Below are 23097 nucleotides of genomic sequence, written 5' to 3'. Positions count from 1 at the left end.
CCTCTATTGTAAGTTCAAAACAAAAACAGAATTACCTGGAAAAACTCAGCAGGTCTGGCAGCATCGGCGGAGAAGAAAAGAGTTGACGTTTCGAGTCCTCATGACCCTTCGGCAGAACTAAGTAAAGTTAGGAGAGGGGTGAAAAAATATCTCTATTGTAAGTTGATGGTTTTGACCATGGGAGGTGGAAACTCCTACATTAACATGAATAGGCTATCGATTGTTTTCCAACATGTATCAATGGCCAGCTGACACATGACCAAAACTTTCTGATTTTTGGAAGTCTTTTATTATAAATCCATGTTGGCTTCGAGGCAGCCAAGAGAAGGAACATCTGAAGGCAGCAAAAAGGCTGCTCACCCTCTTTCAACTGAGCTGACCCCTGCCTATATCATACCGTGGGCAGCAGATGGCAAAATTCTGAAGAAAACTTCAAATTCCAAAGCAGCATTTCCAGGAAAAAACTAAGGACTAACAGTTCAAGAACTGCCCCAGCCAAAACAACAGCAAAGGACTCATAATCAGTGAGCTCTTTCTATCTTTGCCTTTTATCATTGTACCTTAATCTTGTGTCTGTGTTGTGAGTGTCAGGACATATGTTTACCTTTGTAATATTTTAATATTTTTACCTTGGTGGGTTTTTAGCACAATCAAAACTAATCATCTTACATGTTTAAACTCAAGAAAGCCTGTTAAACTGAGCTCATGTAAACAGTTAAGTGCATACATTGAATTGGCACATTTATCCTTATAAATTAAAAAATAAACCTGTTACAATCAACCCCAAGGGGAGGGAATAAAGGGGAAATCTTTGTACCCATCCTCACCTGATCATAGCAGTCAATATAGACTAACCGGGTCTATTGGTATAGACTAACCAGAGTCAGTTGGTATAGACTAAACAGTGTCTGTTAGTATAATGTAACCAGCATCAGTCAGTTTAGACTAACCAGGGTCTGTTAGTATAGAATAACCAGGGTCAGTCAGTATAGACTAATCAGGGTTAGACAATATAGGCTAACCAAGATCGGTCAGTATGGATTAACCAGAGACTGTCATAATAGACTAACCAGGGTCAATCAGTAGAGACTAATCAGGGTCACTCAATATAGACTAACCAGAGTCTGCTATTCTAAGCTAACCAGGGGCAGTCAGTAGGGACTAATCAAGGTCAGTCAATAAAGACTAACTAGGGCCTGTTGTATAGGCTAATAAGGGTCGATCAATATAAACCAGCTAGGGTCAGTCAGTAGAGATGAACCAAGGTCTGCTAATATCGACTAATGAGGGTCAGTCAATATAGGCTTACCAGAATCAGTCAGTACAGGGTAACCAGGGTCGGTGGGTATCGACTAACTAGGGTCAGTCAATTTGGACTAACCGGGGTCGGTCAACATATACTAATTTGATCAGTCAGTATAGACTAACCAGGGTCTGCTAGTATCGACTAACCAGGGTCTGTTAGTATAGTCAGTTCTGACCTATTCAGGGTCAGGCATTATAGACTAACTGGGCCAGTTAGTATAGACTAACCCGAGTCTGTTAGTATAAGAGTAACCAGGGTTTGTCCGTATTGATTTACTAGGGTCAGTCAGTATCGACTAACCAGGGTCTGTTAGTATAGATTAACCAGGGTCAGTCAGTATCGACTAACCAGGGTCTGTTAGTATAGATTAACCAGGGTCAGTCAGTATCGACTAACCAGGGTCTGTTAGTATAGATTAACCAGGGTCAGTCAGTATCGACTAACCAGGGTCTGTTAGTATAAATTAACCAGGGTCAGTCAGTATCGACTAACCAGGGTCTGTTAGTATAGATTAACCAGGGTCAGTCAGTATCGACTAACCAGGGTCTGTTAGTATAGATTAACCAGGGTCAGTCAGTATCGACTAACCAGGGTCTGTTAGTATAGATTAACCAGGGTCAGTCAGTATCGACTAACCAGGGTCAGTCAGTATCGACTAACCAGGGTCAGTCAGTATCGACTAACCAGGGTCTGTTAGTATAGACTAACCAGGGTCAGTCAGTATCGACTAACCAGGGTCTGTTAATATAGATTAACCAGGGTCAGTCAGTATCGACTAACCAGGGTCTGTTAGTATAGATTAACCAGGGTCAGTCAGTATCGACTAACCAGGGTCAGTCAGTATCGACTAACCAGGGTCTGTTAGTATAGATTAACCAGGGTCAGTCAGTATCGACTAACCAGGGTCAGTCAGTATCGACTAACCAGGGTCTGTTAGTATAGATTAACCAGGGTCAGTCAGTATCGACTAACCAGGGTCAGTCAGTATCGACTAACCAGGGTCTGTTAGTATAGATTAACCAGGGTCAGTCAGTATCGACTAACCAGGGTCTGTTAGTATAGATTAACCAGGGTCAGTCAGTATCGACTAACCAGGGTCTGTTAGTATAGATTAACCAGGGTCAGTCAGTATCGACTAACCAGGGTCTGTTAGTATAGATTAACCAGGGTCAGTCAGTATCGACTAACCAGGGTCTGTTAGTATAGACTAACCAGGGTCAGTCAGTATCGACTAACCAAGGTCTGTTAGTATAGATTAACCAGGGTCAGTCAGTATCGACTAACCAGGGTCAGTCAGTATTGACTAACCAGGGTCTGTTAGTATAGATTAACCAGGGTCAGTCAGTATCGACTAACCAGGGTCTGTTAGTATAGATTAACCAGGGTCAGTCAGTATCGACTAACCAGGGTCAGTCAGTATCGACTAACCAGGGTCAGTCAGTATCGACTAACCAGGGTCTGTTAGTATCGACTAACCAGGGTCAGTCAGTATCGACTAACCAAGGTCTGTTAGTATAGATTAACCAGGGTCAGTCAGTATCGACTAACCAGGGTCAGTCAGTATCGACTAACCAGGGTCAGTCAGTATCGACTAACCAGGGTCAGTCAGTATCGACTAACCAGGGTCTGTCAGTATCGACTAACCAGGGTCAGTCAGTATCGACTAACCAGGGTCAGTCAGTATAGACTAACCAGGGTCAGTCAGTATCGACTAACCAGGGTCTGTTAGTATAGATTAACCAGGGTCAGTCAGTATCAACTAACCAGGGTCTGTTAGTATAGATTAACCAGGGTCAGTCAGTATCGACTAACCAGGGTCAGTCAGTATCGACTAACCAGGGTCTGTTAGTGAAGATTAACCAGGGTCAGTCAGTATCGACTAACCAGGGTCAGTCAGTATCGACTAACCAGGGTCAGTCAGTATCGACTAACCAGGGTCTGTTAGTATAGATTAACCAGGGTCAGTCAGTATCGACTAACCAGGGTCAGTCAGTATCGACTAACCAGGGTCTGTTAGTATAGATTAACCAGGGTCAGTCAGTATCGACTAACCAGGGTCTGTTAGTATAGATTAACCAGGGTCAGTCAGTATCGACTAACCAGGGTCTGTTAGTATAGATTAACCAGGGTCAGTCAGTATCGACTAACCAGGGTCTGTTAGTATAGATTAACCAGGGTCAGTCAGTATCGACTAACCAGGGTCAGTCAGTATCGACTAACCAGGGTCAGTCAGTATCGACTAACCAGGGTCTGTTAGTATAGATTAACCAGGGTCAGTCAGTATCGACTAACCAGGGTCAGTCAGTATCGACTAACCAGGGTCTGTTAGTATAGATTAACCAGGGTCAGTCAGTATCGACTAACCAGGGTCAGTCAGTATCGACTAACCAGGGTCTGTTAGTATAGATTAACCAGGGTCAGTCAGTATCGACTAACCAGGGTCTGTTAGTATAGATTAACCAGGGTCAGTCAGTATCGACTAACCAGGGTCTGTTAGTATAGATTAACCAGGGTCAGTCAGTATCGACTAACCAGGGTCTGTTAGTATAGATTAACCAGGGTCAGTCAGTATCGACTAACCAGGGTCAGTCAGTATCGACTAACCAGGGTCTGTTAGTATAGATTAACAAGGGTCAGTCAGTATCGACTAACCAGTGTCTGTTAGTATAGATTAACCAGGGTCAGTCAGTATCGACTAACCAGGGTCAGTTAGTATAGATTAACCAGGGTCAGTCAGTATCGACTAACCAGGGTCAGTTAGTATAGATTAACCAGGGTCAGTCAGTATCGACTAACCAGGGTCAGTTAGTATAGATTAACCAGGGTCAGTCAGTATCGACTAACCAGGGTCAGTTAGTATAGATTAACCAGGGACAGTCAGTATCGACTAACCAGGGTCTGTTAATATAGATTAACCAGGGTCAGTCAGTATCGACTAACCAGGGTCAGTTAGTATAGATTAACCAGGGACAGTCAGTATCGACTAACCAGGGTCTGTTAGTATAGATTAACCAGGGTCAGTCAGTATCGACTAACCAGGGTCTGTTAGTATAGATTAACCAGGGTCAGTCAGTATCGACTAACCAGGGTCAGTTAGTATAGATTAACCAGGGTCAGTCAGTATCGACTAACCAGGGTCTGTTAGTATAGATTAACCAGGGTCAGTCAGTATCGACTAACCAGGGTCTGTTAGTATAGATTAACCAGGGACAGTCAGTATCGACTAACCAGGGTCTGTTAGTATAGATTAACCAGGGTCAGTCAGTATCGACTAACCAGGGTCTGTTAGTATAGATTAACCAGGGTCAGTCAGTATCGACTAACCAGGGTCTGTTAGTATAGATTAACCAGGGTCAGTCAGTATCGACTAACCAGGGTCAGTCAGTATCGACTAACCAGGGTCAGTCAGTATCGACTAACCAGGGTCTGTTAGTATAGACTAACCAGGGTCAGTCAGTATCGACTAACCAGGGTCTGTTAGTATAGACTAACCAGGGTCAGTCAGTATCGACTAACCAGGGTCAGTCAGTATCGACTAACCAGGGTCAGTCAGTATCGACTAACCAGGGTCTGTTAATATAGATTAACCAGGGTCAGTCAGTATCGACTAACCAGGGTCAGTCAGTATCGACTAACCAGGGTCTGTTAATATAGATTAACCAGGGTCAGTCAGTATCGACTAACCAGGGTCAGTCAGTATCGACTAACCAGGGTCTGTTAATATAGATTAACCAGGGTCAGTCAGTATCGACTAACCAGGGTCAGTCAGTATCGACTAACCAGGGTCAGTTAGTATCGATTAACCAGGGTCAGTCAGTATCGACTAACCACTAGGAGCTGATTTGACACTGGAAATACTCATTTTACTTCACGCACTTCTGGCCAGTGTAGAGAGGAGACAATTCATCCGATTTTCCTCAGGTGAAATGGTATTTTTGTAACTCACTGCCTTCTGCCACTGGTTTCTCTGACATGGGATTTTGCCCACTGGTCCTAAGTCTATTTTTGTCCTTGATTGCTGGCTAGGTCGAGCTTTCTTCTGGGTTTTACCAGTTAATTGATGTTCACTGTCCTCAGATACCTTTTTCCTTAATCACTTCTCAGTGGTGGAAAATCTGAATGGAGCCTTCTCACCGTTGGCTAAATTGCGCCATCTTCTGGTCTCCCGCTGAGCAGCACTGACAAGGGCCCAGCTTTCCCTGCAGAATCCTTGCCCTCAAGCTGCAAGTAGCACTTTTTGTGGTGAAATTGTAACTGTAAGCATGAAAATACATGCTTGCCATTTCATCGCAAGCAGTTGAGAGAGAAAATCATCCCTTCATTCCGTCATTCCCTCAAGCTGAACACTGGACAGTTTGGAAATGGCGCTGGGTAGCAGACAGTTAAGGATGAGCATTGAAACCAGGCCAAAAGTTCACTCACCAGCTCCCTCCCTGCAACAATTTTGCTTTATTGACACAAATCCATAGCTGGGCGCTGAGCTGACACATAGACGGAAAGGGAACAGGCCTGGGCATTCTGAACCATCGAGGAACACGGTTTGGACACAGCCTGTATGTCACAGTCTAACATTCACCTCCACCACCATCTGCAAAACACTGGGCAGAATTTTCCCGTTGGCGTATGGGAACGTGCCCCGCGCGGTGAGGTCAGGCGAGCGTCTAGACGCCAATGCGCGCCATCGTGATATTTCGTTGGGCGGGCGCGCGATGATGTCCAATGCACACCCGCCATTAATTAACGGGCCACTTAAGGCCCTTGAATCACCAATCGACACTGACTTTTCGGTGCCCGTGCAATCTTCGGGTCAGCGCACGGGCACAACGGGCAGGCGGGTAGGACACATTTGTATAAACCTCATCCACGGGTGGGATAAGAGGGTTCACTGGGGTCATGAATGTGAACAGCCAAATATTTATTTTTGAAACTTGCCTGTGTGATCTGCAATATTTCAAAACACATCCCAGCTGCTTTCTCTGGACTCTTAACCTTCAGGTCCGCACTCTGCAGTGAGGAATCTTTTCTGGGCCTGCAGGTTTCAGGAAGCCTTCGCTTAGCCTGGGAATGGGAGCTGATCTGTCCACTGGAGGCAGCTCCTCTGAGGAGGAAGGGAGGACTAGAAGGGGGAGGAGGCCAGGAGTGGACAATCAGCCTCCAGGAGAGCCACCTTTGGGAGGACAGGCGCAGGCACAAGGGGAGCAGGGCCAAGAGGGAGTCCAAGGTGGAAGGGGCCGCAGAAGACGCCACTATCCTGCTGCCAGGGTAAACAGGCGGTGATGCAGCTACCTCAATATGTCTGAGGTGCAGGGCCGAAGGAGGGTCCGATTCTCAAGGGAGACAGTCACCTCCATCTGTCAGATGATTGGGCCTGAGATCTCCGCTAACTGTGTGGGTGGACACCCCATGCCAGTGGCTCTAAAGGTCACAGTTGCCCTCAACTTCTATACCTCTGGCTCTTTCCAGGGCTCGGTGGGTGATCTTTGTGGTGTCTCCCAATCAGCTGTAAACACTTGTGTCAAGCAGGTTACAGACGCTCTGTTCAGACAGGCATTGACCTTCATCCACTTCCGCTGGGACCAGACCAGCCAGACTGAGCGAGCCAGAGGCTTTGCGGCCATTGCTGGCTTCCCCCGTGTCCAGGGTGCTATAGACTGTACACATGTGGCCATCAAGGCGCCAGCAGGTGATCCCGGTGCCTTGGTCAACAGGAAGGGCTTCCACTCCATGAACGTGCAGATAGTGTGTGACCATAGGATGCAGATTCTACAAGTCTGTGCAAGGTACCCAGGCAGTTCCCATGATGCCTACATCCTCAGACACTCCCAGGTGCCGGGGTTCTTCAGTGCTCTGGCCCGGCTGGATGGATGGCTGCTGGGTGACAAGGGCTATATCCTCAGAAGGTGGCTCATGACGCCTCTCCACCATCCAAGAACAGAAGCTGAGCAGCGGTACAATAGGAGCCAGGGCACCACAAGGGCTGTGGTGGACAGAGCCACTGGTCTTCTCAAGATGTGCTTCCGATGCCTGGACCGCTCAGGGGGCGCACTCCAGTACCCCCCAGATCGTGTCTCGGTGATAGTGGTTACATGCTGCACTCTCCACAATCTGGCACTGGAAACGGGAGATGCTGTGGACGATGAAGACATCAGCACAGTGTCTGCGGCTGCACACGATGGGTCCAGCAGTGAGTCCGAGGATGAGCACGCACAGGGAAATGCTGAGAGGGTAGACGCTGACCCGGGCATACTCCAGGGAGACAGGGACACCCGGGAGGCTTTAATCCAATGAACCTTCAGCTAGCACACCACAGATGGATATCAGGACAAGCCTGGGCTGTAGGCTCAATACTCGATACCTGAGTGTAAAATCTGCCAGGTTAGGAACAGTAACTAAGGGCCTTGTTAATAAAGCTGAATGTCCAACAAAACACTCATTACAGTTTTGGAAACCATCCACATGTAGAAGAAAAGAGACACCCTCAGCCATGGTGACATATCTGAATTTAATATGTCAAACAAACCAACTTATCCCCAAAAAGAGACAATAGTGTTACAAAACAAAACAAATCATAAGGACCTCATCTCGAGCCAACACAAAAGCACCGGTGAGAAACCCGTGTGTGCCTAAGGTGCCTTATGTTTATGTTTCCGGGTACCACGTCTTGGTGCTGCCCCCTCACTGGGACTGGCATCTGAGACAGCTGCTGACTCTGCTGTCCTGTTGACCTCGATGACCTTGGTGGTCGTCCTTTGGCCCGTGGAGCCTGTGCTGGCCTCGCCTGGGTGGGAGCTGCCAGTTCCACAACTGGCACCTCCCCAATCGTCGTAGCCTCACCGGATGGTACGATCACTGGGAGAGGGAGAGGGCTGTCGCCCTTATCCGGAGCGCCCTGAGAGGAGCCTGCAGAGACGCCAGGCAGCTGCTGCGCCAACGTGAGGTCACATCGGACCTCCCTGCTCACCGTGGATGGATGGGCACCAAGCTGGGAAAGTTGATGCCCAGACCATCTCCCACACTGGCACTGACCAGCTGAGGTTAATGCCAATGTGAGGTACTTGCTGGTCAGAGCATATCCCCAGGAGGCCCTGACGGGTCTCCTGGAGCAGCCTCTCCACGAGAGTCGCCACTCTCTCCATGGAGGACGCATAGCGCTCGGATATGAGGCTCATTGCTTCGGTGATAGTCCGTGTAGACTCCTCCACCACGGAGACCAAGCCAAGCACAGCCTCATGTATCTCCCCCAGATGCTCCCACACACCCGGCTGCATTTCCTGCACCTGCTGCATTGCGGACGACTCCAGAGGACATCATCAGGCACCGACTGAGCATGTGCCTGGTCCCCTGCAGTCCTCCGACTGCTGGCACCATGGGCACTCTCTGTCTCTGCCAGCTCTTCCAGTGAGTGTGAAGTGCCCTCACCGCTGTGCCCAGGGACACTAGCCGATGTTCTAATTCCCACCGAGGTGCTAGTATCTGCGCTGGTGCCTGCCTGGCAGAGATGGTGTGACACTGGTGAGACTTCAGGACCCTCAGGTGTGAGAGGGGGTCTCTGCTGCTCCTCCTCCCGGCCCTGCTCCGCTGATGCTGAAAGGAAGAACAAGGTCAGTGGATCAGTTACCGTGGAGACAATGTCAATGTGCATCCCTGTCCCCCAGATCATTATGCGCTCATCCTTCTATAAGCAATGGTCAAGCTATGTTGCAAAGTTCAATCACTGAACATTCAGCAGTGCCATGGCTGTTGGGAGAGCAATGCTGACCTCACTGCTGGGCATAAATACCTGCCCCTGGCACCCCAGCCTCACCGACACCAGTGGATCTGGGCACATGGCACCTCTCCAGATCCAGGGCCTCCTGTTCAAAGCGGCTGAGAATGGCGATCTGTGCCTGGCCATCGCCTGTCCTCACCCGCTCTGCCGCGTTCTGAGAATTCTTCTCCTGAAAATGAGAGAGGAGCGTTGATTCGTGCAAATTGCACACGGACTCTCTTCACGCATGGCCCACCCCAAGCAGAGTGGGACATATCAGGGCTCCAGAGCCTCCTCACCCCGCAGCTGCCGAACACGCACACAAAGATGCTTAGCCTGTTCCCCATCCCCCAACCCGGACACATGCTGCCTACATCACATTGGGCACCACACGGTCTAACCCTCCATAGCAAGGAGGCACAAGCACGTGGAGCGCAGAGGGCAGCAGATCGATCGGTGCCAACGCCACCTTGAAGCTCCCCTCCCAGCATCTCATCACCCCGACTTGGACATGTCCCGGAGTTCCAGCACTGCGCCTGGGTACAGCTCCTCCAGGTTACCCCCAAAACAGCCATGTGGGACTCAGTGTAACACATACTGAGGGGGCAAAACACATCTCTTCACCACCCTCTCAGGGTGACCTCAGTATGGGCACTATCTGCTGGCCCACCCATTTTGACAGCCAGCAACAGGCTGCATTTATCGAGTGTCCTCGCATAGTAAAATGTCCCAAGATGTTTCTCAGGCGTGCAGTCAAACACAATTTGACACTGAGCCACAGGAGATATTAAGGGCGGGATTTTCCAGTCCCACCCGCCACAGGGATCATCACAGGGTGGGTCGCACCAGCTAAAGATCCATTGATTTCGGGCGGGAATAGAAAATCCTGCCCAAAGGTGGGTGACCAAAAGCTTGGTCAAAGAGGTGGGTTTTCAGAAGCATCTTAAAGGAGGAGAGAGAGAGGTAGAGAGTTGGAGAGGTGTAGGGAGGGAATTCCAGAGCTTGGGACCCAGGCAGCTGAAGGCACGGCCACCAATGGTGGAGCGATTAAAATCGGGAATGCTCAAGCGAGCAGAATTTGGAAGAGCACAGAGATCCCAGAAGGTTGTAGGGCTGGAGGAAGTTACAGAGTTAGGGAAGGGGAGAGCCTCGCAAATTCAACCTCCCGGCCCTGCATTGCTTATCTAACACTTAACTGCCTTTCAAACATGAGCAGCAGCCAGCGAGGGGGCGACCAGCTATGACCTTTGAACTTATTTTATAGCTATCAGCAGCAGCAACAGCAGAGCCGCTGGGAGACTCAGGTGAGCGCATACCATTCGTGTGGGAAGGAAGCTGAAGATAAGACAGGTGATCAGCGTGATTGTAACTCAGTCACAGGAATCTCTCCATCTCGTTCTCAGAGTTCCTCAGCAAGAGTGATGGAGAACCGGCCTGTAGCAGTTGCAGGATAAATGGACCATAAAATCATAAGAAATAGGAGTAGGAGTAGACCATTGGCCTCTCGAACCTGCTTCACCATTCAGTAAGATCATGGCTGATCTTCAGCCTCAACTCCACTTTCCCACCCTCTCCCCATATCTCTTGATTCCCTTACTGTCCAAAAATCTATTGATCTCAGCCTTGAATATATGACTCAGCATCCACAGCTCCCTGGGGGGAGAGAATTTCAAAGATTCACAACCCTCTTAGTGAAGAAATTTCTCCTCATCTCAGTCCTAAATGATCAGTCCCTTACCCTGAGACTATGATGGCTCGCTCTAGACTAGCCAGCCAGGGGGAACAGTCACTCAGCCCTCTAAGAGTTTTAGACCTTTCAATGAGTTCACCTCTCATTCTTTTAAAGTCTGGAAAATGTAGGCCCAGTCTACTCAATATCTCTTTGTTGGATAGCCCTTGCACCCCAGGAGTCCGTCAGGTGAACCTTTGCTGTACTGTTTCCAAGGCAAGTATATTCTTCCTTAGGTACAAAAACCAAACTGTACGCGGTACTCCAAGGTGTAATCTCACCAAATCCCTGTACGATTGTAGCAAGATTTTCCTATGCTCCAACAGGAGAACCTACCATTTATATTGTGCCTTTCACAACCTAGGGACATCCCAAAGTGCTTTACAACCAGCAAAGTACTTTTTGAAGTGTGGTCACTGTTGTGATGTAGGAAATGCGGCAGCAAATTTGGGCACAGCAAGCTCCCACAAACAGTAATGAGATAATGACCAGATAAAACAGAAATAAAGGGGACATAGATAGGCTTCTAGCGAATATCTTAGTTATACAGGAGTAATTATTTGTCTTAAACAAGTAATAGTCTTAAGTCTTAAACAAGTATATTTTTATTCAGAACTGATATTCTAATTTTAAGATGCCATGATTGGCCTTCAGTGTCATTGGACAGGACTGTAGCGCCACCTGCAGGGTTAAGTATGCCATACATTATTCTAAACATGCACCAGGAGACACAGGCAGAGATATTCCACAGAGCAAGCTGCTTCTCTTTTTAAAAAGGCACAGACGGAGGTATTCAGCCCATTGTCTTTTCATTAATTATTCTTTAATGGGATATCTATATAACTCCCAGTCCCTCGGTGCCCTGTGGCAGAAAGGTCTTAGACAGTGACCTTTCCCCATTGCGCCTTTGCGGAGGCTGCCCCAAGCTTTAGTGCGTCCCTCAGCACGTAGTCCTGGACCTTGGATTGTGCCAGTCCGCAACACTCGGTCGGGGACAACTCTTTGCACTGGAAGACCAAGAAGTTTCGGGCAGACCAAAGAGCGTCTTTCACCGAGTTGATGATCCTCCAGCTGCAGTTGATGCTTGTCTCGGTGTGTGTCCCTGGGAACAGCCCGTAGAGCACAGAGTCCTGTGTCACAGAACTGCTCGGGATGAACCTCGACAGCAACCACTGCATCTCTCTCCAGACCTTCTTTGCAAAGGCACAATCCACAAGGAGGAGAACAACGGTCTCTTCCCCCACCACAGCCACCTCGAGGGCACCGTGCAGAGGGGGTGAGACTCTTGGTGTGTAGGAAGGATCTGACGGGGAGGGCCTTTCTCACCACCAGCCAAGCTATGTCTTGATGCTTGTTGGAAAGTTCTGGCGATGAGGCATTCTGCCAAATGACTTTGACAGTCTGCTCGGGGAACCATCCGACGGGATCCACCATCTCTTTACCCACAGGCCTCTAGGAGGTTACGTATAGACCACTGCCTGATGGACTTGTGGTCAAAGGTGTTTTTCTGCCTAAACTTTTCAACAAACGACAGGTGGTACGGCACGGTCCAACTACTTGGAGCGTTCCACATTGAGGGGCTTGCTACAGGTTATTCCCAAGGGCTGTTAAGAGCCAACCACATTGCTGTGGGTCTGGAGTCACATGTAGGCCAGACCAGGTAAGGACGGCAGATTTCCTTCCCTAAAGGACATTAGTGAACCAGATGGGGTTTTACAACAATCAATGATAGTTGCCATGGTCACCATTACTGTATCTTCCTTTGCTTCAAACATTACCCAATTTTTCCTTCCAAGTTTAAAATTCAACTTTTTCTTAAGGTTTAAAAATAGCAAATATAGGAAATGGAGCTAACACAGAGCGACCAGCGGGAACTCCCCCATCGTTTTTAATGATAGCTCTTACTTGGAGCGCACAATTCACCTTCATCTACAAATGGAGTACTGCCTGTGTAAACTGTATTGCACGGTGACAATCTTCATTCAGAACAGACAACGACAGCAACCTGGGGTGTATATAGCCGCTGTAACATAGAAAAATGTCTCAAGGTGTTCTAGAGTCGTAAGTTTAAAAAAAATAGACACCAAATCAAAGAAGGGGATGTTAGGAGGGTCACAGAGATGGGTTTCAAGGAGGACCTTAAACATAGAGACAGTGAAGCCTAGGGAAGGAATTCCAGAGCATAGAGCCTAGATGACTGAGGGCACAGTCGCCAATAAAGGAATGGGAGATACAAATTGAAATGCACAAATTGGGGAGAGCAATACCTCGAAACCTCTCTCCCTTACTTGCCCCCACACTCCAGCCATTAGTTGGCCAACACATCCATCCTTGTGACTCACTGCCTCCCTACACCAATTGGAAAGCAAAAAGACTCATTACCCAATTGGGTGATGCTTGACTGTCAGCCAAACAACTTTGTCCCCCCATTTTTAATATTTTTATACCTTGTCATGAGAAATGTTCAAAGAAAATGACAAAACAATCTTTTTTAAAGCCCCGATGATTTTTCTGCAGGGTTGCACACAGCAGTGTCCTAGAGATTGATCTTCAATCCCTGGGGACTCCAGGCCAATCCTGGAGGGTTGGCAACCCTAGTGGCCCTGGTCTCTACCCTATCATGGAGCTTCTCCTTTGTTCTTTGTACCCCCTCCCCCCTTCCACTGGCTTTAAAAACTCTTACATTTCTATCTTTCTTCAGTTCTGATGAAAGGTCATTGATCTGTCTCTCTCTATCTCTCTCTCTCTTTCTCTCTCTCTTTCCCTGTTTCTGTCTCTCTCTTTCTCTCTCTCTTTTTCTCTCTCTCTTTCCCTGTTTCTGTCTCTCTCTTTCTCTCTCTCTCTCTCTCTCTGTCTCTGTCTCTATCTCTCTCTCTCTCTGCCTGTCTCTCTCTCACTCTCTCTCTCTTTCTGTCTCTCTCTCCCTCTGGCTCTCTCTCTCTTTCCCTCACTCTTTCTGTCTCTCTGCATCTGTTTCTCTCTCCACAGATGCTGCCAGACCTGCTGAGTTTTTCCAGCATTTTTCTTTTCAGATTTCCAGGCATCCTCGGTATTTTGTTTTTGTAAGACAAACTTAAACCTTATTCTCTTCATCCTGAAGCAAAGGAATCACGTGACCTTTGCCAGGGATTGCCAAACTGTTCGGCTGGAGGGCCACATCTGGGTCTGGAACTTGTATGTGGGGCTGACCATAAATGCTCAACAAACGGACAATTAGAACAAAGGTAAATTTTGGTACAAATAAACATGAAGCCTTTATTATTATGACAATTATGCCATCATAACGATGCATTACATACAAGAACGAAACCAAACATACCCCTTGCTTTCACGGCCTTTTGGCTGAAGCTGTGAATAATGCAGTTGGTCATCCCTCTTTACAATGGTTTCGAGGTTCACTGTCATTTCATTTCCTCCCTTCACAGATCCTGCCTGACCTGCTTTTTCCAGCATTTTCTGCTTTTATTTCAGATTTCCAGTATCTGCACTGTTTTGTTTCTTGTCTTGCCGATATAAATGCTGCTTCACTGTGACCTGCGATATGGTGTTGCAAGATTCACCAAGGGAAAAACACAAAAAGAGAAGAGAAAGGAAGTGTGGGGAGACTAAAAAGGGGTGAACAGTGCATCTTGTGGGTAGTACAGTGATCCATATCGTCTCTCTATCTCTCATTCCTAGAGCTGGGATTTAATAATCTCCCCGCACATTTAAAAAGAAATGTACCAAGTGTATCTGAATCTGTTCCATATCTGATAGGGGTGTTTCTAGTTTCATATTTTCTCAAAACACAAAACCCCAACCCACAATCTTCGCTACCTATTATAGCCTCATTCCAAAAATCTCGATTGGAGATGCCCCTCTGGCAGGGACAGCAGATGTTTTATTATATATTCTAGCTTTGTGAAGTGCACTAATCTTTGAAATGACATCTGTTGTGACTCACTGCAAGTGGCAGCATTTATGCTTCAATATTTCAATCCCTTGTCCACTAGCAGAATTGTAGAATAAGTGTCTTGCTGTTCTATTTTACCAATTGCCTAAAATCTGTGTCCACTGGTTACTGTCCCTTCTGCCACCAGAAACATTTCCTCCTTATTCACTTAACCAACAGTCTTCATGATTCTGAACACCTCTATTTTCCTTTCTCTGCTCTAAGGAGAGCAACCCCGGCTTCCCTCATCTCCCCATGTTCCACGTCCCAGGTGCCATTGTCTATCAGTGGCTATGGTGATGGTTGTATTGTAAAGAATTAACAGACCTTATATGCTCATCTATGGGCCACCTGGTGATGTGGCACTGATGTAAGGCAGACTTGTGCAAGCAGATGGGCAGCCCTGAAGGGAGATGTGCCTTCCCAGTAACTCATTATAGTGGAAATAAACTCGTTTTTAAGTAGATATGCCCAGCTCATTTCTTGCTAGAATGCTGGCCTATATCTACAATAGTGGTGTGTTACTCATGGAGTCCAAGTTGCTATGGCAACATGCACATCATAGCCTAGAGCTATGGATAGTGGTGGTAGAGGCTCCAATTTCTTTCCATCACATGAGTGACCAGGAATCGCGTCCACTCTTACAGCCTGCCATTGTCATGATGTGGAAGGATTTACAAGTTGGTAATGGTGGGGGGGAAGTGCAGGAGTGGGCACGTGGAGGTGCGCCTCTGATTGGCGCCCCCGATTGGGGGCATGCCACCATTTTACATGGGCGGGCCAATTAAGGCCCGCCCAGCGTGATGTCCACCAGGAAGCGTTGAGCACTCCCTGTGCGGACGGTGGGGGGGGAATCCCTCAGCCGAGAGTGCGCTCTTTCGTGCATGCACGTGAAAGAGCGCACAGATCGCCCTGAGGCTAAGTGCAGCCTCAGGGAGATTGGCTCCGAATTAAAAGATTGAAGGTAAATGTTTAAAAAATTTCCCTGACATGTCCCTTCATGTGACACTGTCACATGAGTTGGGGCATGTCCATCACTTTATCGCAAACATTTATTGAATTTTTAAAAACCCTCATGAAACCTCATCCCGCCCATGGATGAGGTTTGATGCTTTTTCTAATGCCCGCCAGGGCTCCTGGCCTGCCCGACAACCTTAAGGTTGGACGGGCAGGTCCATTAATGACGTTAATGACTTTTTCAATGGCCTCAATAGGCTGTTGACAGGTCGGCGGGCGCAGAGCTGATTCGGCTGTGCCCCCGCCGACCTGAAAATGGAGATGACGCAGGGTGACGGCGGGAGTTCCGGCTGATGCCATCTCACGTCGGCGAGTGGGCCCTGCCCTCCGCTCGCCAACCTAAAGATCCTGCCCAACCAACCTGTTTGGCCACATTATGAACAGACATCCTTGGCCATCTGGCCCTAGAGTGTGATTTGAACCAGGAGCATCTGGCTCAAAGGCAAGGAAACTACCCACTGCTCCACAAGACCTCCTTAAATGTGGCGATAGGAATTTATAATGTAAAAAGCTGACAGGGCAGACACACAGATGCAAGATATTTTAATAGATGATAGGCATATAACCATTCTAGTGGGTAAAGTCACGTTTCAGTCACTTTTCACTCTTCTCAAGGGCAATTAGGGATGGGCAATAGATGCTGGCCTAGCCAGCGATGCCCACATCCCATAAATGAATTTAAAAAATAGTACATCAATGCAGACCTGAAGGTTTAACTCCTGGCCTGTGCAATAATCTGATCTAAACCAGGAGAGGAGCTGGTGCTGTATGACAATCCTCAGCATCATCAGAGGGACAGGGAAGGAAAGAAAGGTTACAACAGCTCAACAGTGTCCATGGATTCAATAGGACAGGGACTGACTACAGTGTCAAACAACCTGTAAACATTCACAGTGCAGGGATATGAAGAGTGGTCACTGAGAAAAGGTACAAAAGGACCCAGGTCCCCAGAGCTCAGCGAGAATCAGCATCTTCAGGACAGGGAAGGAGCAAAATGGGGAACTAAAAGAAAAACGGAGTCGAGCTTACTTTGCAAAAGGGTTATAAAACCTAAGTGAGAAATTAGCTGAAGCTTTGAAATTCCAGTGTATATACTTGGAAAAGCACCATGCAAATCAAAACTGCAGCAGTCAAACAATTAAGCTTGAACACAGCCTGAATTTGTGTTGTTCTCAGTGATCCTCCAGGTATACAAATTCTTCAGCTGAGTTGGCTAAGGTAAATGCAGTGACAGACCGTCTGTAGGTAAATACAGTGAGAAACTGTCTGTATGTTAAATACAGTGACAGACCGTCTGTATGGTAAACGCAGTGACAGACCGCCTACATAGTAAATACAGTGACAGACCATCTGTATGGTAAATACAGTGAGAGACTTCCTACATAGTAAATACATTGACAGAACGTCTGTATGGTAAATACAGTGACAGACCACCTACATAGTAAATACAGTGACAGACCGTCTGTATGGTAAATACAGTGACAGACCGCCTACATAGTAAATACAGTGACAGACCATCTGTATGGTAAATACAGTGAGAGACTTCCTACATAGTAAATACATTGACAGAACGTCTGTATGGTAAATACAGTGACAGACCGCCTACATAGTAAATACAGTGACAGACCGTCTGTATGGTAAATACAGTGACAGACCGCCTACATAGTAAATACAGTGACAGACCATCTGTATGGTAAATACAGTGAGAGACTTCCTACATAGTAAATACAGTGACAGAACGTCTGTATGGTAAATACAGTGACAGACCTCCTACATAGAAAATACGGTGACAGACCGTCTGTATGGTAAATACAGTGACAGATCTCCTATGTAGTAAATACAGTGACAGACCCTCTGTATGGTAAATACAGTGATAGACCTCCTACATGGCAAATACAGTGACAGAACGTCTGTATGGTAAATACAGTGACAGACCTCCTACATAGTAAATACAGTGACAGACCGCCTGTATGGTAAATACAGTGTCAGACCGTCTGTATGGTAAATACAGTGAGAGACTTCCTACATAGTAAATACAGTGACAGACCGTCTGTATGGTAAATACAGTGACAGACCTCCTACATGGTAAATACAGTGACAGACTTCCTGTATGGTAAATACAGTGTCAGACCTCGTACATGGTAAATACAGGGTCAGACCTCCTACATGGCAAATAAAGTGACAGATCTCCTGTATGTTAAATACAGTGAGAGACCTCCTACATGGTAAATACAGTGACAGACCTCCTATGGTAAATACAGTGACAGACCTCCTACATGATAAATACAGTGACAGACCTCTTCAGGGTAAATACAGTGAGAGACCTCATGTATGGTAAATAGAGTGACAGACCTCCTACATAATAAATACAGTGACAGACCATCTGCATGGTAAATACAGTGACAGACCTCCTACATAGTAAATACAGTGACAGACCAGCTGTATGGTAAATGCAGTGACAGACCGACTGTATGGTAACTACAGTGACAGGCCTCCTACATAGTAAATACAGTGACAGACCGTCTGTATGGTAAATGCAGTGACAGACCGTCTGTACGGTAACTACAGTGACAGGCCTCCTACATAGTAAATACAGTGACAGACCGTCTGTATGGTAAATACAGTGAGAGATCTCCCACAATGTAAATACAGTGACAGACCGTCTGTATGGTAAATACAGTGTCAGACCGTCTGTATGGTAAATACAGTGACAGACCGTCTGTATGGTAAATACAGTGACAGACCTCCTACATGGTAAATACAACGAGAGACCACCTACATGGTAAATACAGTGACAGACCATCGGCATGGTAAATACAGTGACAGACCGTCGGTATGGTAAATACAGTGACAGACCGTCTGTATGGTAAATACAGTGTCAGACCGTCTGTATGGTAAATACAGTGACAGACCGTCTGTATGGTAAGTACAACGAGAGACCACCTACATGGTAAATACAGTGACAGACCATCGGTATGGTAAATACAGTGACAGACCTCCTACATGGTAAATACAGTGACAGACCTCCTACATGGTAAATATAGTGAGAGGCCTCCTACATGGTAAGTACAGTGAAAGACCATCTGTATTGTAAATACAGTGACAGACCGTCTGCATGGTAAACACAGTGACAGACCGTCTGTATGGTAAATACAGTGACAGACCTCCGACATAATAAATACAGTGACAGACCATCTGTATGGTAAATACAGTGTCAGACCTCTTCAGGGTAAATACAGTGAGAGACCTCTTGTATGGTAAAAACAGTGACAGACCTTCTACATGGCAAATACAGTGACAGACCTCCTACATGGTAAATAGAGTGACAGACCTCGTACATGGTAAATACATTGACAAGCCTCTTGAATGTTAAGTACAGTGAGAGACCTCCTACATGGCAAATATGGCAACAGACCACCTCTATGGTAAATACAGTCACAGACCGCCTGTATGGTAAATACAGTGACAGACATCCTACATGGTAAATACTGTCACAGACCGCCTGTATGGTAAATACCGTGACAGACCGCCTACATGGTAAATACGGTGACAGACGTCCTACATAGTAAATACATTGAAATACCTCCTGTCAGGAAAATAGAGGGACAGACCTCCTGTATGGTAAATACATTGACAGACCTCCTGTATGGTAAATATAGAGACAGACATCCTACATGGTAAATACATTGAAAGACCTCCTGTAAGGAAAATAGAGGGACAGACCTCCTGTATGGTAAATACATTGACAGTCCCCTCCTATGTTAAATACAGTGATAGAGCTCCTATATGGTAAATACAGTGACAGACTTCCTACATGATAAATACAGTAACAGACTTCCTATATGGTAAATACAGGGTCAGACCTCCTACATGGTAAATACAGTGAGAGACCTTTTACATGGTAAATACTGTGACAGTCCTCCTCGATGTAAATACATTGACAGACCTACTACATGATAAATACTGTAACAGACTTCCTGTATGGTAAATACAGGGTCAGACCTCCTACATGGCAAATACAGTGACAGACCTCCTGTATGTTAAGTACAGTGAGAGACCTCCTACATGGTAAATACTGTGACAGACTTCCTGTATGGTAAATACAGTGTCAGACCTCGTACATGGTAAATACAGTGACAGATCTCCTCTATGGTAAATACTGTGACAGACTTCCTGTATGGTAAATACAGTGAGAGACCTCATGCATGGTAAATACTGTGACAGACTTCCTGTATGGTAAATACAGTGTCAGACCTCGTACATGGTAAATACAGTGACAGACCTCCTACATGATAAATACAGTAACAGACACCCTAGATGGTAAATACAGTGACAGACCTCCTGTATGGTAAATACAGTGACAGACCTCCTGTATGGTAAATACAGTGACAGACCTCCTACATGATAAATACAGTGACAGACCATCTGTATGCTAAATATATTGACAGACCTCTTCAGGGTAAATACAGTGAGAGACTTCCTGTATGGTAAATACAGTGACAGACCTCCTACATAATAAATAGAGTGGCAGACCTCCTACATAATAAATACAGTGACAGACTTCCTACATAATAAGAGTGACAGACGTCCTACATGGTAAATACAGTGACAGACCTCCGACACGACAAATACAGTGACAGACCTCCTCAGGGTAAATACAGTGAGAGACCTCGTGTATGTTAAATACAGTGACAGACCTCCTACATAGTAAATACAGTGACAGACCGTCTGTATGGTAAATACAGTGACAGACCGTCTGTATGGTAAATACAGTGACAGACCTCCTACATAGTAAATACAGTGACAGACCGTCTGTATGGTAAATACAGTGACAGACCGTCTGTATGGTAACTACAGTGACAGACCTCCTACATTGTAAATACAGTGACAGACCGTCTGTATGATAAATACAGTGAGAGATCTCCTACAATGTAAATACAGTGACAGACCGTCTGTATGGTATATACAGTGTCAGACCGTCTGTATGGTAAATACATGGACAGACCGTCTGTATGGTAAATACAGTGACAGACCTCCTACATGGTAAATACAGTGACAGACCATCTGTATGGTAAATGCAGTGATAGACCGTCTGTATGGTAAATACAGTGACAGACCTCCTACCTAATAAATACAGTGAAAGACCATCTGTATGGTAAATACAGTGAGAGATCTCCTATAATGTAAATACAGTGACAGACCGTCTGTATGGTAAATACATGGACAGACCGTCTGTATGGTAAATACAGTGCCAGACCTCCTACATGGTAAATGCAGCGAGAAACCTCCTACATGGTAAATACAGTGACAGACAGCCTACATAATAAATACAGTGACAGACCTCGTACATGGTAAATACATTGACAGGCCTCTTGAATGTTAAGTACAGTGAGAGACCTCCTACATGGCAAATACAGTGACAGACCACCTCTATGGAAAATACGGTCACAGACCGCCTGTATGGTAAATACAGTGACAGACATCCTACATGGTAAATACTGTCACAGACCGCCTGTATGGTAAATACAGTGACAGACCGCCTACGTAGTAAATACATTGAAAGACCTCCTGTCAGGAAAATAGAAGGACAGATCTCCTGTATGGTAAATACATTGACAGACCTCCTGTATGGTAAATACATTGACAGACCTCCTGTATGGTAAATACATTGACAGTCCCCTCCTATGTTAAATACAGTGATAGAGCTCCTATATGGTAAATACAGTGACAGACTTCCTACATGGTAAATACAGTAACAGACTTCCTGTATGGTAAATACAGGGTCAGACCTCCTACATGGTAAATACAGTAACAGACTTCCTGTATGGTAAATACAGGGTCAGACCTCCTACATGGTAAATACAGTGAGAGACTGTCTGTATGGTAAATACAGTGATAGAGCTCCTATATGGTAAATACAGTGAGAGCCTTTCTACATGGTAAATACTGTGACAGTCCTTCTCTCTGTTAAATACAGTGACAGACCTCCTACATGATAAATACAGTGACAGACACCCTACATGATAAATACAGTCCAGACTTCCTGTATGGTAAATACAGGGTCAGACCTCCTATATGGCAAATACAGTGACAGACCTCCTGGATGTTAAATACAGTGAGAGACCTCCTACATGATAAATACAGGGTTAGACCTCCTACATGGCAAATACAGTGACAGACCTCCTGTATATTAAATACAGTGAGAGACCTCCTACATGGTAAATACAGTGAGAGACCTCCTACATGGTAAATACAGTGACAGACCTCCTACATGGTAAATACAGTGAGAGACCTCCTACATGGTAAATACAGTGACAGACCTCCTACATGGTAAATACAGTGACAGACACCCTACATAATAAATACAGGGTCAGACCTCCTACATGGTAAATAGAGTGACAGACCTCCTACAGGGTAAATACAGTGACAGACACCCTACATGATAAATACAGTGACAGACACCCTACATAATAAATACAGTGACAGACACCCTACATAATAAATAGTGAGAGACACCCTACATAATAAATACAGTGACAGACACCCTACATGTTAAATACAGTGACAGACACCCTACATGGTAAATACAGTGACAGACCTCCTGTATGGTAAATACAGTGACAGACTTCTTCAGGGTAAATACAGTGAGAGACCTCCTGTATGTTAAGTACAGTGAGAGACCTCCTACATGGCAAATGCAGTGACAGACCGTCTGTATGGGAAATACAGTGAGAGACCTCCTACATGGTAAATACAGTGACAGACCTCCGACATAATAAATACAGTGAGAGACCTCCTACAGGGTAAATACAGTGACAGACCTCCTACATAGTAAATACAGTGACAGACCGTCAGTATGTTTAATACAGTGAGAGACCTCCTACTTGGTAAATACAGTGACAGACCGTCTGTATGGTAAATATAGTGAGAGACCTCCTACATAGTAAATACAGTGACAGACCATCTGCATGGTAAATACAGTGACAGACCGTCTGTATGGTAACTACAGTGACAGACCTCCTACATGGTAAATACAGTGAGAGACCTCCTACATAGTAAATACAGTGACAGACCGTCTGCATGGTAATACAGTGACAGACCTCCTACACTGGTAAATACAGTGACAGACCTCCTACATGGTAAATACAGTGGCAGACCTCCTACATAATAAATACAGGGTCAGACCTCCTACATGGTAAATACAGTGACAGACCTCCGACATAATAAATACAGTGAGAGACCTCCTACAGGGTAAATACAGTGACAGACCTCCTACATAGTAAATACAGTGACAGACCGTCAGTATGTTTAATACAGTGAGAGACCTCCTACTTGGTAAATACAGTGACAGACCGTCTGTATGGTAA

Source organism: Cetorhinus maximus, chromosome X (assembly GCF_964194155.1).
Source record: "Cetorhinus maximus chromosome X, sCetMax3.hap1.1, whole genome shotgun sequence".
NCBI classification, from domain to species: Eukaryota; Metazoa; Chordata; class Chondrichthyes; order Lamniformes; family Cetorhinidae; genus Cetorhinus; species Cetorhinus maximus.
This window is presented reverse-complemented; position numbering follows the sequence as displayed.